A 15000-nucleotide genomic window follows, 5' to 3' on the forward strand; every position below is an offset into this window, starting at 1 on the left:
AGGTGTAATGCTGGAGGAAAGGAAGGTACAAAGCTGTTCCCTTTTCTTAAGAACCCCTGATACAAACATCGACGCAAGCTCGCCAGATCCATCTCTAATGGCCTTATCCATGCAGGACATTAATAGCATGGCAGAATCCTTGTCCGCAGGGGAGGTCTTCTTGCTGAGGGCCCCCAGGCACCAGTCTAGAAAGTTGAACATCTCAAATGCTCTAAAAACACCCTTCAGGAAGTGATCAAGGTCTGAGAAGGTCCAGCAAACCTTAGAGCGCCTCATTGCAGTTCTACGAGGCGAGTCTACCAGACTTGAGAAGTCAGCCTGGGCAGAGGCAGGTACTCCCAAGCCTGGTTCCTCTCCTGTGGCATACCAAACGCTCGCTTTAGAAGTGAGCTTAGTCGGAGGAAACATGAAAGAAGTCTTGCCAAGGTGTTGCTTAGTCTGCAGCCACTCCCCTAAGATCCTTAACGCTCTCTTAGAGGACCTTGCTAGGACTAGCTTAGTATAGGTAGACTTAGCTGGCTGCATGCCCAGCGAAAACTCAGATGGTGGAGAGCGGGGAATAGCAGAGACAAAGTGGTCTGGGTATACCTCCCTAAGCAGAGCCAAGACCTTACGAAAGTCAATAGACTGTGGAGAAGGCTTGGATTCATCCACGTCTGATGAGGGATCCAGGTGTGCCGCCTCATCATCAGACGCCTCATCACCAGAGTGTAGCGAAGAGATCGGACAGGTATGCTGAACAGCAGAGTCAGAACGAGCAGGAACAACAATATTAGTGGTTTCCTCTTCAAGAATCTGTTGAGGGAAAACCTGAGGCTCAGACTGCAAAGGCTGAACAAAAGAAGAAGCAGAAGGTAGGCGCATGGCTGGAGGAGGCTGACTCCTGGCATGAGTGGCTGAACTCAAGGGTTGCGCTTGCTGAGTGGTTGGCGGAAGCGGAGTAGCAAGTTCCTGTTCCTGCGGTGTGAGCGGAGCGCGATGAGGTAGAGGCTGCGCAGAACGTAGTAAATGTCTCGCAAGCTGAGGCTCCTGAGGCGCAAGGCTAAGGTGTTGTGGTGCTTGCCTTGTGGAGGGTTGAGCTCGCTGCAGCGAGAGCTGAGGAGACTGACTCATGGACGGGAGAGGTTGTTGTACCTCAACCGAGTGTTGCATCACTGGTGGAGCAGCAAGTGGAAGCGGAGGAAGAGAGGTATAAGCCTCCTGATCCCATTGCTGAGGTTGCCTTAAGGAAGGCGGAGGCTGTACACCACTGGGAACAGTAAACTCAGAACGTGGCTCAACATCGTACGCCTGGCAGGCGGTACTGCGGTCAGGCGGAGCGAGCGCAGGCGGAGCGAGTGCAGGCGGAGGCGGAGGCGCAACCTTCTCAGCCCGACACTCACTCATCAAGACCGAAAGCTGTGCTTGCATGGACTGCAGTAGAGACAACTTGGGGTCGGCAGACACTACGGTCTGCTGAGGCAAAGCCTGAACAGCCGAGATCTGTTGCGGCAGAACCTTACTCCTCTTGGGCGGAGTACAGTCGACTGATGACTGCGGCGAGTCAGAGCTGAGCCAATGACTGCAGCCCGGTTGAGCACTCGCGGACTGGACTCTGCGTTTGAGTGGTCTAGAGACCTGAGTCCAGCGTTTCTTCCCTGACAATAGATCAGCGGACGAGTAAAAGACGGGCTCAATCGTCTGCAGGTGGGAGTGACGGTCTCTGGAAGACACGCCCGCAACCACCGAGGATACTTCTGTGCGCCGATCAAGGCCTGCCGAACCCTTTTGCCCTTCGACATTGCTTCTCCCCTGGGCTTGGGAGCTTGCAAGAGGTCCCGGACTGGGAGAACGACTGACACGCACAGAAGTATCCTCACGCACCACACTGACACTGACACTAGCACTTGGCACTGCACTGACACTAGCACTCGTCACAGCACTGGCACTAATTCCACCCACTGCACTCTTGACCTTAAGTTCCTTGACTTCGGCCATAAGAGACTTATGATCACTTACCACTGACTCTACTTTATCGCCTAAGGCCTGAATAGCACGCAACACAACAGACATATCAGGCTGAGGGCAAACAGTAGGTTCGGGGGTAGCCACTACAGGGGTAGGAAAAGGTAGGGGATCATGAGGTGAGGAAAAAAGTGAAGAGTGAGAAGAACTCCTCCTAACTCTACCTTTCTCTAACTTAGTTGAATATTTCAAAAGACGGACAAAATCAAGTTCCGAAAGTCCGGCGCATTCCTCACATCGATTTTCTAACTGACAGGGCCTATCCCTACAGTCAGAACAAGCGGTGTGAGGATCTACCGAGGCCTTCGGAATACGCCTATTACAAGACCTACATCGCCTATGGGTGGGGGCTTGCGAAATGTCAGACATCTTGAATCCAAAGAGTTAGCCAAGTGGGGTTCCAAAATCAAGCAAAAGATCGTTAACCGTTAATCAGGACTATATAAAAGCTATCTAAGCTAATATAAGAAGGTTTCCAGTAAAGCGACAGCCGAAATCTGAGAGAATACTTCACCAAAAGCCGTGAAAATACTCGAAGATCATAAGCGTATCCCAGAACGTCTTGCCGGAAGCACGACAGAGGAAAAATTGAGGAGGTGTCAACAAGAAGTACTATAGTACCTGGCCACAGGTGGCGCTGGTAAGTACACCCCCTTCTAGTATTGTGATAGCTGGCGTATCCCTCCATAGAATTCTGTCGGGCAACGGAGTTGACAGCTACATGATTATCGGGTAAGTTTAATATTGAAAATTATACCGTACACTATTCTAACTGTACGATATTTAAATAAACTTTTTTATAGTTTGTTGTTTCCACCATTCACTATCATAAAAAAAAACCAGTCATCATAATAAAAAAGTTACCTTAATCAAAACCTTGTAATAGTAATGAAACGGTCAAAACACTGGAGCTTTTGTTTACCAGGACTTCGAGATGCATAGAAAACGTCACATCCCATCCCATTCTATATGGAGTCGTTCGTATTCCAAATACTTCCTTTATCAATTGAACTAATGATTTATTTGTTTTTGCTCTGCCGTAGCTCGCGATTAAACATTATCGCATTGCTTCTACACTCTGGCAAGTGGAACATGTTTCGGTACATGCATTAGCATCATCGCTAGTATTTCAGAGTTAATCATCAATTATAACAACTTATCATAGGGGCGAGTTGTAGCTTCGCACTCCAGCTTCTGTTCGAACATGGACTTTGCTTACATTTTTAATGATCAAACTAAATATATCAAACTCACGTGTCTACCCTAACCTTTCATCATCAACATGATAAACAGGGGTGTTTGTATAACGACGGAACTCCCTTATTTTCAACCATATCACAAACTAGTACAGAATAAAAGCGGTTCAGAATATCTAAATAACCGGGGTAAGTACTTATGGTACCAGATAGATATACTGTAGAATTATTTTGAAAATCATCAAAATTACCGTTGAATTTATAAGTCAAACGAGCTCTGTACCCTGATATACACTTTCTCACTCCTGTGGTTCCTAGAATTCCCTGTAGATGATGTTTTGATCAATTCAGCACAACTTTAGAGGCAAAACACTAAAGTAATCAACAGATGCGGTAATTTGAAACGAACCAATCGAACCCCGTTTGACCCGGGAAATTGAAGGTGGACTTTTCCTATCCAACTAAAATTCAATATCTCCAAAATTTAAAGAGGGTAATGGGAGTATCAAGCATGGTTCAGAGATGCAAATTCTTTGCTGCCTTGACGTGACAATGACAACGTTAAACTCCAAGAGCGACAAAGTTCAACCTGATGTTATCTTTTTTTTAGTTTAAACAATCCAAAACTGGCGTGGGTTATGAACTTCACCCGACAAACCAAAGAGTTTACTTTTTATTTAAATAAGTAGTAGTGTTGGTGAAATGCGTTCTGTTTATGATAGAAAATTAACTCACAATGGCAAGCCCGTGTGTTTTTGGCGCTGTTCAAACAGTACGTGCCCAAGAAAGATTGCCAAAGAACATGGATGCTTTTATGAAAGATCAAAACTATCTTGTGAAGTTGTTTTTGCTATACTGCATTAGGTTCCTTGCATGAAGCATACTGCCGAAAGTGCGGCCTTCCTTCTCATTCACAGGAAAAACACAAAAATGATATTTTCATTATAAAATAAATTTTTGAATATACTTACCCGCTGGTTATATAAAAGAGCTGAAGTCCCTGACGTCAGGGCAGAAATTCAAATCTCGCGCTATCGAAGATACGCCAGGTGTACCAACCGCACCCTAGCGGTAGAACAGGTGGAACTACACACCAACTCCAGTTCTTCCATGCCTCATAGCCATACCATAGGTAGTCTCTAGAGGGGAGGAGGGTGGGTGTTAAATTTATATAACCAGCGGGTAAGTATATTCAAAAATTTATTTTATTATGAAAATATCATTTTTAAATATAGAACTTACCCGCTGGTTATATAAAAGAGCTGATTGACACCCCTTGGTGGCGGGTCAGAGACAGCTACATATAGAAAATTCACTTAAGGGTTACATACAATAAACTTAAGCAGTTCTCACCTGATAAGGAAGCTGACAGCAATGATACTCTGCCTCATTTCGTCCGCTATCCTTAAGAGATCCAGTAATCCACTCGGGCTGAAAATCTCTAGGAGCTGTCAAACGGTACAACCACCTATAACATGACAGAACCTCAACCAATACCCTTGTTCCGGGTGCACTCAAGGAACAAATTGATCACCTAACCAAATCAAAGATTGCGGAAGACTGACGCCCAATCTCCACAAACAACCATAACAAACGAGTTCCAAGAGATAGAAAAGGGGTATTAGGAAAAATGGGAACGTAGTGGTAGATCATTCACCTACTATCGCATTAGCCGCTATAAAAGGACCCAACGTAAAAAAGTCCTCATAGCGAGTCTGAACATTCTTCAAATAATGGGATGCAAAAACAGACTTACTTCTCCAAAATGTTGTATCCATCAGACTTTGCAGAGAACGGTTCTGTTTAAAGGCCACTGAAGTCGCTACCGCTCTGACTTCATGTGTCTTGACTTTGAGGAGCCTCTGATCCGACTCATCACACTGAGCATGAGCTTCTCGAATCAACAATCTGACGAAAAAAGACAAGGCATTCTTAGACATGGGCATCGAGGGTTTCCGGATTGCACACCACAAAGCGTCTGAGTTACCTCTCAGATTCTTAGTCCTGTCCACATAAAGCCGTAGCGCTCTAACTGGACAGAGAACCCTTTCCAATTCACCGCCAGCCAAATCAGAAAGGTTAGAAATCTCGAAGGATTTGGGCCATGGCCGAGAAGGGTTTTCGTTCTTGGCCAGGAACCCCAGTTGCAAAGAACAAATGGCTTTCCCATTCCGAAAACCAATGTTCCTGCTTAAAGCGTGTACTTCACTAACTCTTTTCGCAGTGGCGAGGGTAACTAGAAAAAGGGTTTTCAAGGTTAAGTCCTTAAATGAAGCCGAGTGTAAAGGCTCAAACCTGTCACTCATGAGAAATTTAAGGACAACATCCAAATTCCAGGCGATGGGAGCTGATTGAATCTTCTTGGTCGTAGATCTTTATTATTAGAAAGGTCTAGGTTCCTGTGTCGAAAAACCGTCGCCAACATACTCCTGTAACCTTTAATAGTCGATGACGAGAAGTTATGCTTAACTTTAAGGTCCAAGAAAAAATCTGCTATTTGGGAAAGCGATGTACTGGAAGAGGAAATCGCGTTAGTTCTACACCATTCCCTGAACAACTCCCACTTGGACTGATACACCTTGATGGTTGAAGACCTTCTTGCCCTTGCAATTGCCTTGGCTGCCTTCTTCGAAAATCCTCTAGCTCTAGCGAGTTTTTCGATAGTCTGAAGGCAGTCAGACGTAGAGCTCGGAGGTTTTGATGATTTCGGGCCAAGTGAGGTTGTCTGAGAAGATCGGGTCTCATGGGAAGGCTTCTCGGAACATCCACCATCCATTCCAATACCTCTGGAAACCAGCTCCTTGACGGCCAGAACGGAGCTATCAGTGTCATTCTGGTCTCCTCGTGTGAAATGAACTTCTGAATCACTTTGTAAAGGATCTTGAACGGAGGGAAAGCATAAACCTCCATGTGTGACCAGTTCATCAGAAAAGCGTCTATGTGCAAAGCTTCGGGGTCTGGAACCGGAGAGCAGTAACACTCTAGCCGTTTGGTCTTCGCGGTGGCAAAGAGATCCACGAGAGGTCGACCCCATAACCGCCAACGACTCTTGCAGATGTCCGGGTGCAGAATCCATTCTGTGGAGAGAACCTGACCTTTCCTGCTGAGTCTGTCTGCGCTCACATTGTTGACCCCCTGGATGAACCGCGTCAAAAGAGTCACCTTCCTTTCCTCTGCCCAGATGAGGAGCAGTCTTGCAATCTCGTACAGAGGCCAAGAGTGGGTCCCGCCTTGTTTCACAATATAGGCCAGAGCTCTCGTGCTGTCCGCATTGACTTGGACCACCTTGCCCCTGATCTGCTTTTCGAAGCCGATGAGAGCCAGATGAATAGCTAAAAGCTCCTTTTGATTGATGTGGAGAGAGGTTTGCTCCACCGTCCAAGTCCCCGAAAGCTCCTGCTTCTCTAGAGTGGCTCCCCACCCCGAATTGGAGGCGTCGGAACACAACACGAGGTCTGGGTTCCTCTGAAGTAAAGACAAGCCTTCTTTCAGTCTGGGTTCGTTGTCCCACCATTGAAGATGAGACTTGATGGAAGCCGAGATGGGAATGCAATCCCTGTCGAGGCTGTCCCCTTTCTTCCAATGGCGGTTGAGATGAAACTGAAGAGGACGCAAGTACAACCTCCCCAGGGTCACGAACTTCTCTAACGACGAGAGAGTCCCCAGAAGACTCATCCAATCTCTGACGGAGCAAAGATCTCTCTTCAGGAACGTTTGGACTTTTAGGAGGGCTGCTTGGATTCTCACCGACGACGGAAAAGCCCGAAAACTCCGACTGTGAATCTCCATCCCCAAATAAAGAATCTCCTGGAATGGAATCAGTTGTGATTTTTCCGAGCTCACCAGGAGACCTAGTTCTCTGGAGAGATCCAAAGTCATCTTGAGGTCCTTCAAACAACAATCGGCTGAGGAGGCTCTTATCAGCCAATCGTCCAGATACAGAGAGGCCCTGATTCCCCTCGAATGCAGCATGCGTGCCACGTTCAGCATGATCTTGGTGAACAATAGAGGAGCCGTGCAGAGTCCGAAACAAAGAGCCCTGAACTGGAAGACCTTGTTTCCGTCCATGAACCTCAGATAACGTCTGCAGCTGGGATGAATCGGAAGGTGGAAATAGGCATCCTGAAGATCTAAAGAGACCATCCAATCGTCCTTCCTCACAGCTGCCAGAACTGTTTTCCGAGTCTCCATAATGAACGTCGAGTTCTGGACGTAACCATTTAGCACACTTACGTCCAGAACCGGTCTCCACCCCCCGGAACTCTTGGGTACTAGAAAAAGGCGGTTGTAAAACCCCGGAGACGTAACATCCTGCACTTCCTCTATTGCTTGTTTCTCTAATAAAAGAGACGTCTGTAGAAGCATGGCTTGCTTCTTGGGACTAAAGGAGGATTGGTCAGGAAGGGGATCTTCTAGCCTTCCTTTAACACCTGGACGGACCAGGGGTCCGCTCCATTCCTCTCCCAAGCCTCCCAAAAGTGAGTCAACCTGGCACCCACTGCTGTCTGAAGGAGAGGGCAGTCAGACCTTACCTCGGCTGGACTTGCCCCCTCTGCCTCTAGGCTTCCTTCCTTCTGGTTTAAAAGAGCCTCTACCAGAGGACTTCCCACGAAAGGACTGAGGTCGAAACCCAGAAGAAGATTCCTTAGGTTTACGAGAGGAGAATGACGGAGGCAAAACTTTCCTAGTCGAATGAGTAACTAAGTCATGTGTGGCCTTCTGCGTGAGAGCAGTAGCCACCTCGCCTACCAATTCCTGCGGAAATAAGGAATTAGACAAAGGTGCGAAAAGAAGGCCCGTTTTCTGGTAGGGAGACAATCCTGCAGAGAGAAAAGAGCACATCGTGGCCCTTTTCTTGAGAATTCCAGCTGTAAACAAGGCAGCAAGTTCGTTGGAGCCATCCCTCACACCTTTGTCCAAGCAGGACATCAAATGAACCAAACCACTAGTGTCCGTTTCCGTCATATCAGAGACCCTCTTACTCAAAGCCCCCAAAGCCCAGTCCAAGAAATTAAAAACTTCGAAGGCCCTGAACAGACCTTTAAGCAAATGGTCGAACTCTGGAATGGACCACCAAATCTTCGTCTTCCTTAAGGCAAGACGACGAGAAGCATCTACCAAACTTGAAAAATCCCCTTGGGCAGACGAAGGAAAACTCAAGCCCAACACTTCACCAGTCTCGTACCACACACTAGATTTAGAGGCTAACCTAGCGGGAGGAAAGGCAAAGGCCGTCTTGCCAAAAGATTTCTTGGAGTCCAACCAAGAACCCATTAATTTCAAGGCCCGCTTAGAGGATCGAGAAAGAACCATCTTGGTATAAACTGGGACCTTGGTAGCTTTACCCAAGATGAATTCAGAAGGCGGAGAACGAGGGGCCACAGGGGTAAAAGAATCCGGGAAAATTCCAGTCAGAATAAGCATAAACTTGCGAAGGTCCACAGCATGCTGATAATGCTTCTCCTCCTCATTCTCAGAGACTTTCTCAATAGGATCATCCTCATCCGACTTTTCCTCTGGTTCGTCTTCTGGCAGTGCAGCAACAGCCGCAGCCTGAACCGAAGGAACAACGTCTGGATGGGACTGCCTGTCAAGGCCAACATCTGCGTCAATCTGATGGGGAGAAGTAGAAGTAGATTGATGCGAAACACGGACGTGTAGACGATCATCCTCAACCAACAACTGCCTAGACCGCTTAGAATCCGACTGCTGTTGAACAGAAGAACGCTTGAAATCAGAAGGTAACTGTCGAAGATCGCCGCGAGGTCGCGTAAAGTCCGAGGACTGTTGACGCGAACGATCAAAGTAGTCAGGATGTCGACGCTGCGAATCAATGATTTGACGCGAAGCGTCTAAAAGTTGTTGACGCGGACGATCCACTACTTCAAATCGTTGACGTGTCTCGTCCACTTGTCGACGCCGATGTTCTTCCCCGCGACCAGAAAACGAAAACTGGTCAACCAAAACTCTCTGACGCGACTCATCAAAATCAACCTGGCGTTGAACACTATGACTGGGAGACCGCCTAAGTGATAACTCGTCAAGACCAGATACCATCGAACGTCTGTGCGATAACTGGTCTGACATCGAACGCCCAGACATAACGCCAACACCTGGTTGATAAGAATCCATCAACGACGAGAGTTGTTCCTTCATAGACATAAGCGCAGACCATTTCGGATCAACAGAACTCCTAGAAGGAAGATTCGCACCAACGTCACCACGCATTTCGGGGGAAGAAAGCCAATCCGATGGAAGAGGGGGGGCATGAATAGTAACAAGGTCCGAATCGGAAGGAATCATATCCACACGAACACGGCGCCGGAGTGCAAGCGCTGGGAGAACGGAAACGTTCCGGTGAACCCCACGAACTACATCCTGGACGCACAGGCGATTCCCGACGCTGTGAAACATCATGCGTCCGTTTAAGCGGTCTTGACGCTCGACGCCAGATCTCACTCCCCGACCCTTCATCGGAAGACGGGGATAACGCATGAACCTCACCTTTCCTACGATGAGGGTGAACGACCTGAGCTACGGCAACAGGAACGTTCGAGGGGACGTCTGCACGATTGATGACGCTTCTCGTTCCCTTAAGCCGTTCGACATTACTTCTCCCATGGGTTCGAGAGCTCGAAAGAGGTCTTAGGCTTAGTGAACGACAAGATCGTGCCGACGCACCCTCCGCAACACTAAACACATTATCAACACTTGTCACAACACCGAGAGAGTCACGATTCTTCGGTACCACATCAGACACTGAAACACTTTCCACAGTTCCGATAGGCTCACGGTTTTTCAATACCTTTAACTCGGAAAAGATAGTATTTCTATCGGCTGCTAAGGACTCAACTTTCTCACCAAGAGACAAAATAGCAGTGAACATGTCCTTCATAGTAGGTTCCTGATCTACCACCACAGGGGAAGGAACAGGATTAGGAACAGGTAAATTAGGTAGGGCTCTATCCACAGATCGGGAAGAACTACGCCTAACTCTATCTCTCTCTAGTCTCCTAACATAACGATCGAAAGTAACAAAATCATCATCAGTTAAGGAAAGACACTCATTACACCTATCATCTAATGAACAAAATTTACCCCTACATTTTACACAAATAGAATGAGGATCAATAGATCCTTTAGGAAGTCGTGTACGACAACCCTCACTAACACACCTACGCTGAGCAGGGGAGGAGTCGGCCATTTTTAAAGCTAACGTGAGAGACCGACAAGCAAAAAGTAAGGGAAAAAGCAATAAAGAAAATCTCAAACAAAAAGATTTCAAGATAAGAACCAAGGGAAATTAATCAACGATAGCTTAAACTCAAAAAAGAACGTTGTACATCACCAAACAACTTCCCAAGAGAGTAAAACACGAGAGCAAACTTCTATATGTCAGTCAGCTATGACGGCAGAGAGAAGAACTTTAGTTGGTGTGTAGTTCCACCTGTTCTACCGCTAGGGTGCGGTTGGTACACCTGGCGTATCTTCGATAGCGCGAGATTTGAATTTCTGCCCTGGCGTCAGGGACTTCAGCTCTTTTATATAACCAGCGGGTAAGTTCTATATTTAAAAAGGAAAGTTTTCCCTTCAAACGATGATGATGCAACCCAAAGATTCAGACTTGGAGTAATGCAAGTAAAGCTACATTTGTTTATGTTAATATATTATGGGATGAATGTACTGTAGTTTGTTGGGACAAGTGTAAACTTTCGTATTAATTGTAAAATAGATTTCCTTTACGAAATATGATTACGCTACCTTGCTATAGAAGTGGGTTGCGAAACAAACAGAGGGTCCGCTAAGAATACGGCAGTCTATGGGGTTAGATAAGTGGGTAAGGACACGGCTCATATGTTAGGTTAGGTTGCGTTCTTGTATAGAGGTTTTGTAGAACGACGGACACTGGTTTTGTATAACGATGGCCACGGTTTACAAAAGCTTAGAAAATGGGAAGGATATTTTCCTTTTCTACGCATGTGAGAGCACCAGTCCATCATTATACAAAGGCTTTTCATAAAATAGGAGATATAATTATATTGTATATTCCAATACTGATAACAAACAACCAAGAGATTTAGAATATAAAATGTTTAGCCCTTTATTATGTTGGAAGTATCTTACGACAGAAGCACCACCTATCAGTTTCTTACTGAACCCCAGTGTGGATAGACTCGGAGGCTTCTGTGGCCTGTGCCATGACCATGGGAGTAAAATGGGATTTTTTTTTTAATCAAATTCTGTAACTTAGTTAATACTGTATAGGTTTTCACCTATAGTATATGGGATTCAAAATCGTGAACTGTATTTGCAACTATCTACCAAATCGAGTGAGTTTAAATGTCCTAATTAATATTGCACTGTTCTATAATTAATCCATCCTATGATGCTATGTTCTTACTCATCACGAAGACTTTACTCTTCTGCAATACACCCCACTAACCTAAACAAACCGTGGAGCCTTTGTATATCAGCGGCCAGTTCCTCATGCATTGATTAAAAACGGACTAACCTAAACTTTCCCCACCTAACCTAACCTAACGGGGGAAGGGGCCTAACCAAGGCCGTCTCGAAAGAAGGCCAGGTCAAGTGGGAGGCTAAAAAAGGTCCCACGTGTTTGGAGTAGTGCTATCACACTGCTACTGTAGGCTGTGAGTAAAGGGGTCGCGCTCTATTTCTTCGCAATTTCCTGCTGTTATTACAGAAAATATTACTGTTTTGGTATCCAGGCTAATGCTTTTTATGTGCTGTGTACCGAACTGCAAGGGGAATTACCGAACTGGACCGAAAAAGAGTGTTTTCCTTTCCAAATGCTGATAAATGTTGTTACTTTTTTTCATCTCCCATTGGTGTGTAAGATTTCTTAATTTTCCATGAGGGCTATCATCTGTAGACAGAAAAAAAAAAAATAAATAAATAAATTAAAAAAAAAAAAAAAATAAAAAAAAAATAAAAAGTGTGTATGTAAAGTCAGTGCTTGTGTGAGAGAAAGAATGGTTGTGGATGACCAGATGGCTTTGCCAAGTGTTCCCGTTAGCCTGAGGACTTAATCTGATCCGTCTTGTCACAACTTAACTCCTACCTTTTCCGTCTCCATGTCAATCGACCTAATTCTACCCCCCATGACCAGGCCTGTATTCGAGATGGCATTGGCCTAACTGCCCCTTGCGACCCCCTTACACTGCCGTATTCTAAGTTAGCCATAATAATACATACAGGTGGCCGCTATCATACATACACCCCCAGACGGAAGATACCTTGTACCTATTCATAGCACGCCCAAATATCTCTTAACGGTCAGCGGTGCATGGGTGAAGTTTAACCAAAATATATTAATAAATGTCTCTAACTGTAAATTTTTGTTGTATGAAGCATAACAAGTAAAAAAAAATTCAAATATGGAACAACATCAGAAAAACTATGGTTTTTATCAATGACAAGAATTTAAAAGTATACGTAAACCGAAAAAAAAATACAAAGTAGCCCTAGGCTAGCCAAGACCAGCACAACCCAAGGTAAAAGCTGATGCTAGGTCATACAAAAATTCCATATAGGTCACAAGAGTGCATAAATTCGTTCTAAACATCTAAACATAAACTATAAAATGCTATATTAAAAAAAAGGGTCCCGAAATCTATACTCATCAAGCAGACGATTCTATGAGGGGGAACCTACGTGACTAAATTATCTTATTTTGACGTGAAATCTAAATCATCTTAATCAACTACCTACTACAACGATCGAGCAGTTAGTTAAACATGCTTTATACTTACGTTGGACCTTATTTTAAATGAGGAGAACGATGTAGAGTTGGTTAAACTACAGCATCTTTGGCGGAGTTGCGGTTAAGTCACAAGACATCTTTGTTTACATTTGGGAAGACGGAGTTGTTCCCTGCGGCGATAATAGATTTTCGAGATATTATTTTCGTTGTATTTAGAAAAAGTTCTGTATTTAAATTCATATAAAATTATAAAACATAAAATATAATAATTTTTTTATTATTTTTTCATGATTATAATAAAGCTAACATACAAACGAACTTATAAAATTATGTCTATACGCAAATAAACGTAACCAGAAAATTGATGTTCCTTGCAGCGATAATGGATTTTCGAGACATTATTTTCGTTATATTCATGAAATTTCTGTATTTAAATTCATATAAAATTATAAAATACCGAATATAATAAGTTTTTAACAATTTTTCATGATTATAATGAAGCTAGCATGCACATAAACTTAAAAAATATGTCTATATGCAATAAACGTGACCAGGAAATTGACGTATATAGCAACTAAAGCGTTAAATTGTTATCTTCTAGGTTTGGCTGCCATATTGTCAAGAGACAACGTAAACGAATAAAAGTTTAAGTCTATAGTATTTTCTTGCTGTTTTACAGCTAGAACTATTTAATTATTTGAAATATGGGAGTTATGTGGAACATTTATATGATTATATCGACAAAAAATCGAATTTAAAAGGCGATAAAACTAATTATTCTATTCGTCTGGAGTTTGAGCTTCATTTTGTCATGAATTCTTGTGGACATTTCATCTAATCTATTTTATCTAGCAATTCTCTTACATATTTTAGACGTCAGGTTTTGATAACAAAAATATTTTACATACTTTAAACTAAACTATTGCTTTAAATTCAGCCAGTGTAAATTAATTAATATAGGCGTGATCCTTTCTCTAGGTGGGACACCTTTTATCAGTCTTGCTCCTTTGTTTATCATGATTTGTAATATCTCAAGTTGTACTTTTGGTAAATTGTAGTAGATGGAGTTATAGTAGTTGAATCTGGTAATACAGTTTATCACAAGTTTCTTTACAGAGTTCATCCAGGTAGGCCTACTTCTTTATAAAAGTAATGTTTCTTAGATGATAACCAGCCGTTTTTACTATATTTATTTGGGCAATGAGAGGCAAGTTACAGACATGAGGTATTCCTAGATCACAAACTTTACTTAATACAAGGTCAGGGTTGTTATTCATGTTTATTTGACTATCACCCAAGTTCCCTACAGTGATTTTCTATTACACTACTTTAAAATCAGTTTTATTTTCATTTAATTTTAGTTGTTTGTCATCCATTCTCTAACACTGGCAAGAATTCGGTTTAGAGTTTCAATAGTGTCATCTATATCATCATCATCATCTACGCCTATGGACGCAAAGGGCCTCAGTTAGATTTCGCCAGTTATCTCTATCTTGAGATTTTAAAACAAGATAACAGAAGAAAGACAGAGATGATGAGAACGGAGTATGCAATGGAAGATGAAATATCATTGGAGGGAAAACGTATTAATGAGGTGGAATCATTTAAGTATTTGGGAACTATGATCTCTAATGCATGAACTTTAGAATTAGAGTTTAATGAACGATTGAAAAAAGCAAACCAGACAATGACTAGATTAAGTAAAATTTGTGAATCAAATCGCCTGAAATTACATATAAAAATCATACTATATATCAGTTTAGTGAGATCGGTGTTACTCTATGGACATGAGTCATGGTATGACAATGAAACAATCTCCAATGGATTTAGTAGATCTGAGAAAAATCCTTCAGAAGGATATTGGGAGTTAAATGGCAGGACAGGATTAGAAATGAGACTATAAGAGAGATTGCTCGAGTGCCATATATGGATGAGATCATGATGAGGGGTAGATGGAGATGGAGATGGTTTGAGCATGCTCTTCGCACTCCCCAAGTGAGATTAGTTCACCAAACTTTCAACTAGGTGTCACAAGGTAGCCTACTAGAAGAGTTGGAAGACCCAGGACTACATGGC

At 43.7% G+C, this 15000-nt stretch overlaps 1 protein-coding gene across 4 annotated transcripts in view; it reads right to left on the reverse strand.

Annotated features, from left to right (window-relative positions):
* LOC137627097 (BLOC-2 complex member HPS3) overlaps window positions 1-13094 on the reverse strand; it is a 104923-nt gene extending 91829 nt beyond the window's left edge. For 3 of the 4 annotated variants that reach the window (XM_068358111.1, XM_068358113.1, XM_068358110.1), the window contains exon 1: window positions 12974-13091. The gene's annotated coding sequence lies outside the window, so the exon portion shown is untranslated. Of the gene's footprint in view, window positions 1-12973 lie in introns of all 4 variants that reach the window. The other variant, XM_068358112.1, reaches the window with a different exon arrangement.
* Between the last annotated feature and the right edge of the window lie 1906 nt (window positions 13095-15000).

The sequence above is a fragment of the Palaemon carinicauda genome, chromosome 34 (assembly GCF_036898095.1).
Source record: "Palaemon carinicauda isolate YSFRI2023 chromosome 34, ASM3689809v2, whole genome shotgun sequence".
Taxonomy (NCBI): domain Eukaryota; kingdom Metazoa; phylum Arthropoda; class Malacostraca; order Decapoda; family Palaemonidae; genus Palaemon; species Palaemon carinicauda.